Source organism: Taudactylus pleione, unplaced genomic scaffold (genome assembly GCF_031769625.1).
Source record: "Taudactylus pleione unplaced genomic scaffold, aTauple2 ptg001497l, whole genome shotgun sequence".
Taxonomy (NCBI): Eukaryota; Metazoa; Chordata; class Amphibia; order Anura; family Myobatrachidae; genus Taudactylus; species Taudactylus pleione.
This window is the reverse complement of record NW_028285895.1, coordinates 1,213,279-1,223,329: the sequence shown is the minus strand read 5'-3', so window position 1 is coordinate 1,223,329 and position 10,051 is coordinate 1,213,279.

Genomic DNA, 10,051 nt, shown 5'->3' with positions numbered 1-10,051 from the left:
AGAAGGAGTGAGCACTGCCAGTGATACTGAACCAACCTCTGATAGAAGTATCCCTTTAGGGACAGCAACCAGATCCAAAGCCATAAATACAACAGGTGTCTTACAAGACGAGGGGGCCAAAATAAAAGGCAGAGCTTGTGGAAGACCACCTCTCCAAAAGAAGAAATAGTCTTGAACTTCTCATCTTATGAATTATCAACATCTGAACATCAACTCTTATGTAAAGGTCTATCGTTTGTTCCAAATGTACCATTTGATGACTTTAAATGGCAAATTGAAAAACATCAATTAAATCGACAATTAAAACTAAAAGAATTCTATAATAAGCCAGAGAACCAGAAGACATCTATTAAAGAGTCTATACCAACATCATTACGCAAAATTCAACAACGCTCAAACTTCGAGCCTTACTCCAATAATGCCAGCATTAAAACATATATTCGGATCTTGGAACAGGAGGTATCTAATATACAGAAGAAAAACTACTCGATTCATCCTAATTTGACACCCTCAGAGAGAATGGCCATAAAGACACTATCAGATAACCCAAATCTAATTATCCGCCCAGCTGATAAGGGGGGAGCCGTTGTGCTCCAGGATTTATGTGATTATAGAAAAGAGGTTTATCGACAATTGAGTGACGTTAAGACATATTGCAAATTACAGGGCGATCCAACATCAGGGTTCAAGCAGGAACTAAGGAATCTACTCCAAATGGCTCAGGATATAAAAATTATTGAGCCTCTATTTAATGCACTTCTCCCGGATTATCCATTGACACCGCTGCTGTATACCTTACCAAAGGTGCATAAGGGCATTGTCCCTCCACCTGGACGCCCAATTATCAGTGCTAGGGGCTCTTTATCTCAGCCCTGCTCTATTTTTTTAGACTCTATTTTGCAGCCGTTAATTCAGGACCATGCTAACTTTCTCCTTGACACTACCATGTTCTTGAACAAATTAAATGATGTGGGACCTGTTTCCAGAGATACGTGGATGATCTGTGCGGATGTCACGAGTCTCTATACGGTGATCCCACACAGTGAAGGCTTAAAGGCTTTCAAGAAATTACTGAATGGCTCTGGATTATATGATGAGGGATTTATCGATTTTTGTGTATTATTGCTTGAATTTGTATCATCAAAGAATTACTTTATGTTTGATGGGGCATATTACCTGCAGCTCATGGGTTGTGCTATGGGCTCGGCGGTGGCACCTGCCTACGCAAATAATTACATGTTTGATGTCGAGCATGAGGTGTTCTCTGATTTGTTAGTGTCATCACAAATTCTTTTTTATACCAGATTCATAGACGATGTGTTTATAATTTGGTCAGGCAATGATAGTTCCTTCATGGACATCATTAATACACATATTGAAACTTCTAGTCCCGTAAAATTCACTGTCAGAATGAGTCAAGAATATATTGATTTTTTGGACGTGTTAATTACTAAAAAAGATCAATCACTATGTACCTCGGTTCACTTTAAATGCTTCACATGAATAGTTGTCATCCAAAGAATCTAAAATTTGGTCTTCCTTATTCCCAAATGTTGAGAATAAGGAGGATTAACAGTGAAGCAGAGAGGGCTGATGCTCAAATTGATGCTCTTATTCAGAAATTTGTTGAACGAGGTTACCATAGTGAGAGATTGAAAGAAGTCAAGGATAAAGTTATGACCATGGATAGACGGGAATTATTAAAAAAGAGAAATAGAGAAACATCTAAGAGGAAGTTTGTTCCCTGGGTTAACCAGTATAATACTTTATCACCAGCAATTAAGGAGGTGGTTAAAAATAACTGGCCAATTATTAAATCTGATGAATCTATTGGCCTATCTAACACGGACATCATGCCTTGCTACTCCAGAGGGAGAATTTTGCGTGATATTCTAGTTAGATCTGACATCACTAATCATAATACAGTATCGGCCAAAAGCCACTTTTTATCTAATAAAAAAACTGGATGCTTTAAGTGTACCTGTGTTACATGTAGGTACTTAATACCAGGTAACACGTTTAACCACCCCCACACTGGTAAGAAATTTCATATTTTGCATCAGTTGACTTGTAACAGTACATATGTTGTGTACCAGATTGTCTGCCCTTGCGGCTTGTCTTATATTGGGAAGACCCAATGTAAATTTAAGGAGCGCATGGCAATGCATCGCTCAAGCATTAGAGCTGCATTGGCATGCGGTACGAGCGAACAACCTGTCGCTCGTCATTTTGCAGAACTAAAGCATAGTTTGGCAAGCCTGCGCTATCGGATAATTGATCATGTCCCACAATCTGTTAGGGGTGGCGATAGGAATCGCCTATTAATGCAATGTGAAGCAAGGTGGATCCACCGACTCGATGTAATTGCTCCCCGAGGTCTAAATGAATCAATGTCCTTATCCTGTTTCTAAATTAGTGCTTACTTATTAATGATCTCTTCTATATGGGGTGTTTTAGAGATTTCTTTGCGTAATGTTTCTCTTATACGATCATATTTGAATTCCCTTTATTTGATCCCTGTTTATTAATCTGCTCCCATTATGGGATTAGTTTGATCTTTTGCTATACGATAATGTGGTCTCACTCATGTTTTTCTATGTCCCGCTTTTTAATGTGTACTACTTTTCTTCCAGCGTCTTCTGCTAATGTGGCTTTGTTATTAATGTCTCCATGGTGATGGGCACAATGTTCGTGTCATCGCGCATTGCGCGATGACGTCATCATTGACTGCCGCTGGCCGGGTGCATGGTCCCGCTTCCAGCGCAGTTTTCTCACAGGGTGCAGTATGTATATAAGGTAAGCATGTATTGTCTTTTTTCATAATCCTGAAGATGGTATATTAAAATACCGAAACGTTGATTTACTGAACACATGAGTGGTAATATTTCTTACGAGAGTGCCGCACCTCTGGATTCTTGTGTTATATATGTGAGGGCACCTCGGCCAGTTGACTGGGTTGTTTGGAGTGCCGGACCTGGCGTATTCTGTACTTATAGGATGCACGTGTTGGCTCCTATTGTCAAGGCACCCAGCGTTTTTATCTATATCCATTTTTCACTCTGAGGATTGATTCTGCTTTTTATGTCACATGGGTGTTGGTCAGTTGAACAAAACTAACATATATGTGGAACATTTATGGATTGCTGTGATTATAATTATGACATTCTAAATTTTTACTGAAAGAGCTTGTTGATGACGTGAGCTGATACTTAGTAAACATGGCTGAGAAGCACAGTGTGGATCAAGATTTGCCATTTAACCCTTTATTATTTCCTGTGGGCGATATCTTCAGCTATTCCGAATCGGATGCTGAGAGCATATTGGAAAAAGAGTGTTTACTTGAACAAACAGAGGCTTTACCTATTGAATTCATTTATAGAGATCTTCTGAAGCTGAGGAAAAGGGAAGTTGATTTTCAGCTTCATGGGATCTCTTTAAGCGATTACTTCAGAGCTAAAATGATACCTAGGGGTTTTTAGAATGAAAAACTGTCCTACTATAGGACGATATGACCCCCAGTTCTGCAAAAAGTGGATCGCAATTTTGAATAAATGTTCATTTGACTTGATGTTATTAGTTATTGAACAATCAAAAAAAGAATTAATGGTTGTTAAAGGAAAAATTGCTGATTTGGAGGATAAACAATTGCCTATTTTGTCTTCTGATGGTGACACAGATTGGCTAGGCAAGTTAAATAATCAGGTCGCCATATACAAACGTGATCTGTTACAGTTTAAAAAAGAAAAACTAAGCAAAGTCCAAATGGACTATGAACAACACAATGTGTATCAATGGCTGAGCGGTGCTAAACAAAACACTCAGAGACGTCCCTTTTTTCGTAAGAGATACCCTAAGTCTAGAATAGATACGGATTCATCACAAGAAGGAGTGAGCACTGCCAGTGATACTGAACCAACCTCTGATAGAAGTATCCCTTTAGGGACAGCAACCAGATCCAAAGCCATAAATACAACAGGTGTCTTACAAGACGAGGGGGCCAAAATAAAAGGCAGAGCTCGTGGAAGACCACCTCTCCAAAAGAAGAAATAGTCTTGAACTTCTCATCTTATGAATTATCAACATCTGAACATCAACTCTTATGTAAAGGTCTATCGTTTGTTCCAAATGTACCATTTGATGACTTTAAATGGCAAATTGAAAAACATCAATTAAATCGACAATTAAAACTAAAAGAATTCTATAATAAGCCAGAGAACCAGAAGACATCTATTAAAGAGTCTATACCAACATCATTACGCAAAATTCAACAACGCTCAAACTTCGAGCCTTACTCCAATAATGCCAGCATTAAAACATATATTCGGATCTTGGAACAGGAGGTATCTAATATACAGAAGAAAAACTACTCGATTCATCCTAATTTGACACCCTCAGAGAGAATGGCCATAAAGACACTATCAGATAACCCAAATCTAATTATCCGCCCAGCTGATAAGGGGGGAGCCGTTGTGCTCCAGGATTTATGTGATTATAGAAAAGAGGTTTATCGACAATTGAGTGACGTTAAGACATATTGCAAATTACAGGGCGATCCAACATCAGGGTTCAAGCAGGAACTAAGGAATCTACTCCAAATGGCTCAGGATATGAAAATTATTAATGAGCCTCTATTTAATGCACTTCTCCCGGATTATCCATTGACACCGCTGCTGTATACCTTACCAAAGGTGCATAAGGGCATTGTCCCTCCACCTGGACGCCCAATTATCAGTGCTAGGGGCTCTTTATCTCAGCCCTGCTCTATTTTTTTAGACTCTATTTTGCAGCCGTTAATTCAGGACCATGCTAACTTTCTCCTTGACACTACCATGTTCTTGAACAAATTAAATGATGTGGGACCTGTTTCCAGAGATACGTGGATGATCTGTGCGGATGTCACGAGTCTCTATACGGTGATCCCACACAGTGAAGGCTTAAAGGCTTTCAAGAAATTACTGAATGGCTCTGGATTATATGATGAGGGATTTATCGATTTTTGTGTATTATTGCTTGAATTTGTATCATCAAAGAATTACTTTATGTTTGATGGGGCATATTACCTGCAGCTCATGGGTTGTGCTATGGGCTCGGCGGTGGCACCTGCCTACGCAAATAATTACATGTTTGATGTCGAGCATGAGGTGTTCTTCTCTGATTTGTTAGTATCATCACAAATTCTTTTTTATACCAGATTCATAGACGATGTGTTTATAATTTGGTCAGGCAATGATAGTTCCTTCATGGACATCATTAATACACATAATGAAACTTCTAGTCCCGTAAAATTCACTGTCAGAATGAGTCAAGAATATATTGATTTTTTGGACGTGTTAATTACTAAAAAAGATCAATCACTATGTACCTCGGTTCACTTTAAATCTTCTGATAGAAACACAATGCTTCACATGAATAGTTGTCATCCAAAGAATCTAAAATTTGGTCTTCCTTATTCCCAAATGTTGAGAATAAGGAGGATTAACAGTGAAGCAGAGAGGGCTGATGCTCAAATTGATGCTCTTATTCAGAAATTTGTTGAACGAGGTTACCATAGTGAGAGATTGAAAGAAGTCAAGGATAAAGTTATGACCATGGATAGACGGGAATTATTAAAAAAGAGAAATAGAGAAACATCTAAGAGGAAGTTTGTTCCCTGGGTTAACCAGTATAATACTTTATCACCAGCAATTAAGGAGGTGGTTAAAAATAACTGGCCAATTATTAAATCTGATGAATCTATTGGCCTATCTAACACGGACATCATGCCTTGCTACTCCAGAGGGAGAAATTTGTGTGATATTCTAGTTAGATCTGACATCACTAATCATAATACAGTATCGGCCAAAAGCCACTTTTTATCTAATAAAAAAACTGGATGCTTTAAGTGTACCTGTGTTACATGTAGGTACTTAATACCAGGTAACACGTTTAACCACCCCCACACTGGTAAGAAATTTCATATTTTGCATCAGTTGACTTGTAACAGTACATATGTTGTGTACCAGATTGTCTGCCCTTGCGGCTTGTCTTATATTGGGAAGACCCAATGTAAATTTAAGGAGCGCATGGCAATGCATCGCTCAAGCATTAGAGCTGCATTGGCATGCGGTACGAGCGAACAACCTGTCGCTCGTCATTTTGCAGAACTAAAGCATAGTTTGGCAAGCCTGCGCTATCGGATAATTGATCATGTCCCACAATCTGTTAGGGGTGGCGATAGGAATCGCCTATTAATGCAATGTGAAGCAAGGTGGATCCACCGACTCGATGTAATTGCTCCCCGAGGTCTAAATGAATCAATGTCCTTATCCTGTTTCTAAATTAGTGCTTACTTATTAATGATCTCTTCTATATGGGGTGTTTTAGAGATTTCTTTGCGTAATGTTTCTCTTATACGATCATATTTGAATTCCCTTTATTTGATCCCTGTTTATTAATCTGCTCCCATTATGGGATTAGTTTGATCTTTTGCCATACGATAATGTGGTCTCACTCATGTTTTTCTATGTCCCGCTTTTTAATGTGTACTACTTTTCTTCCAGCGTCTTCTGCTATGTGGCTTTGTTATTAATGTCTCCATGGTGATGGGCACAATGTTCGTGTCATCGCGCATTGCGCGATGACGTCATCACTGACTGCCGCCGGCCGGGTGCATGGTCCCGCTTCCAGCGCAGTTTTCTCACAGGGTGCAGTATGTATATAAGGTAAGCATGTATTGTCTTTTTTCATAATCCTGAAGATGGTATATTAAAATACCGAAACGTTGATTTACTGAACACATGAGTGGTAATATTTCTTACGAGAGTGCCGCACCTCTGGATTCTTGTGTTATATATGTGAGGGCACCTCGGCCAGTTGACTGGGTTGTTTGGAGTGCCGGACCTGGCGTATTCTGTACTTATAGGATGCACGTGTTGGCTCCTATTGTCAAGGCACCCAGCGTTTTTATCTATATCCATTTTTCACTCTGAGGATTGATTCTGCTTTTTATGTCACATGGGTGTTGGTCAGTTGAACAAAACTAACATATATGTGGAACATTTATGGATTGCTGTGATTATAATTATGACATTCTAAATTTTTACTGAAAGAGCTTGTTGATGACGTGAGCTGATACTTAGTAAACATGGCTGAGAAGCACAGTGTGGATCAAGATTTGCCATTTAACCCTTTATTATTTCCTGTGGGCGATATCTTCAGCTATTCCGAATCGGATGCTGAGAGCATATTGGAAAAAGAGTGTTTACTTGAACAAACAGAGGCTTTACCTATTGAATTCATTTATAGAGATCTTCTGAAGCTGAGGAAAAGGGAAGTTGATTTTCAGCTTCATGGGATCTCTTTAAGCGATTACTTCAGAGCTAAAATGATACCTAGGGGTTTTTAGAATGAAAAACTGTCCTACTATAGGACGATATGACCCCCAGTTCTGCAAAAAGTGGATCGCAATTTTGAATAAATGTTCATTTGACTTGATGTTATTAGTTATTGAACAATCAAAAAAAGAATTAATGGTTGTTAAAGGAAAAATTGCTGATTTGGAGGATAAACAATTGCCTATTTTGTCTTCTGATGGTGACACAGATTGGCTAGGCAAGTTAAATAATCAGGTCGCCATATACAAACGTGATCTGTTACAGTTTAAAAAAGAAAAACTAAGCAAAGTCCAAATGGACTATGAACAACACAATGTGTATCAATGGCTGAGCGGTGCTAAACAAAACACTCAGAGACGTCCCTTTTTTCGTAAGAGATACCCTAAGTCTAGAATAGATACGGATTCATCACAAGAAGGAGTGAGCACTGCCAGTGATACTGAACCAACCTCTGATAGAAGTATCCCTTTAGGGACAGCAACCAGATCCAAAGCCATAAATACAACAGGTGTCTTACAAGACGAGGGGGCCAAAATAAAAGGCAGAGCTCGTGGAAGACCACCTCTCCAAAAGAAGAAATAGTCTTGAACTTCTCATCTTATGAATTATCAACATCTGAACATCAACTTTTATGTAAAGGTCTATCGTTTGTTCCAAATGTACCATGTGATGACTTTAAATGGCAAATTGAAAAACATCAATTAAATCGACAATTAAAACTAAAAGAATTCTATAATAAGGCAGAGAACCAGAAGACATCTATTAAAGAGTCTATACCAACATCATTACGCAAAATTCAACAACGCTCAAACTTCGAGCCTTACTCCAATAATGCCAGCATTAAAACATATATTCGGATCTTGGAACAGGAGGTATCTAATATACAGAAGAAAAACTACTCGATTCACCCTAATTTGACACCCTCAGAGAGAATGGCCATAAAGACACTATCAGATAACCCAAATCTAATTATCCGCCCAGCTGAAAAGGGGGGAGCCGTTGTGCTCCAGGATTTATGTGATTATAGAAAAGAGGTTTATCGACAATTGAGTGACGTTAAGACATATTGCAAATTACAGGGCGATCCAACATCAGGGTTCAAGCAGGAACTAAGGAATCTACTCCAAATGGCTCAGGATATGAAAATTATTAATGAGCCTCTATTTAATGCACTTCTCCCGGATTATCCATTGACACCGCTGCTGTATACCTTACCAAAGGTGCATAAGGGCATTGTCCCTCCACCTGGACGCCCAATTATCAGTGCTAGGGGCTCTTTATCTCAGCCCTGCTCTATTTTTTTAGACTCTATTTTGCAGCCGTTAATTCAGGACCATGCTAACTTTCTCCTTGACACTACCATGTTCTTGAACAAATTAAATGTTGTGGGACCTGTTTCCAGAGATACGTGGATGATCTGTGCGGATGTCACGAGTCTCTATACGGTGATCCCACACAGTGAAGGCTTAAAGGCTTTCAAGCAATTACTGAATGGCTCTGGATTATATGATGAGGGATTTATTGATTTTTGTGTATTATTGCTTGAATTTGTATCATCAAAGAATTACTTCATGTTTGATGGGGCATATTACCTGCAGCTCATGGGTTGTGCTATGGGCTCGGCGGTGGCACCTGCCTACGCAAATAATTACATGTTTGATGTCGAGCATGAGGTGTTCTTCTCTGATTTGTTAGTGTCATCACAAATTCTTTTTTATACCAGATTCATAGATGATGTGTTTATAATTTGGTCAGGCAATGATAGTTCCTTCATGGACATCATTAATACACATAATGAAACTTCTAGTCCCGTAAAATTCACTGTCAGAATGAGTCAAGAATATATTGATTTTTTGGACGTGTTAATTACTAAAAAAGATCAATCACTATGTACCTCGGTTCACTTTAAATCTTCTGATAGAAACACAATGCTTCACATGAATAGTTGTCATCCAAAGAATCTAAAATTTGGTCTTCCTTATTCCCAAATGTTGAGAATAAGGAGGATTAACAGTGAAGCAGAGAGGGCTGATGCTCAAATTGATGCTCTTATTCAGAAATTTGTTGAACGAGGTTACCATAGTGAGAGATTGAAAGAAGTCAAGGATAAAGTTATGACCATGGATAGACGGGAATTATTAAAAAAGAGAAATAGAGAAACATCTAAGAGGAAGTTTGTTCCCTGGGTTAACCAGTATAATACTTTATCACCAGCAATTAAGGAGGTGGTTAAAAATAACTGGCCAATTATTAAATCTGATGAATCTATTGGCCTATCTAACACGGACATCATGCCTTGCTACTCCAGAGGGAGAAATTTGCGTGATATTCTAGTTAGATCTGACATCACTAATCATAATACAGTATCGGCCAAAAGCCACTTTTTATCTAATAAAAAAACTGGATGCTTTAAGTGTACCTGTGTTACATGTAGGTACTTAATACCAGGTAACACGTTTAACCACCCCCACACTGGTAAGAAATTTCATATTTTGCATCAGTTGACTTGTAACAGTACATATGTTGTGTACCAGATTGTCTGCCCTTGCGGCTTGTCTTATATTGGGAAGACCCAATGTAAATTTAAGGAGCGCATGGCAATGCATCGCTCAAGCATTAGAGCTGCATTGGCATGCGGTACGAGCGAACAACCTGTCGCTCGTCATTTTGCAGAACTA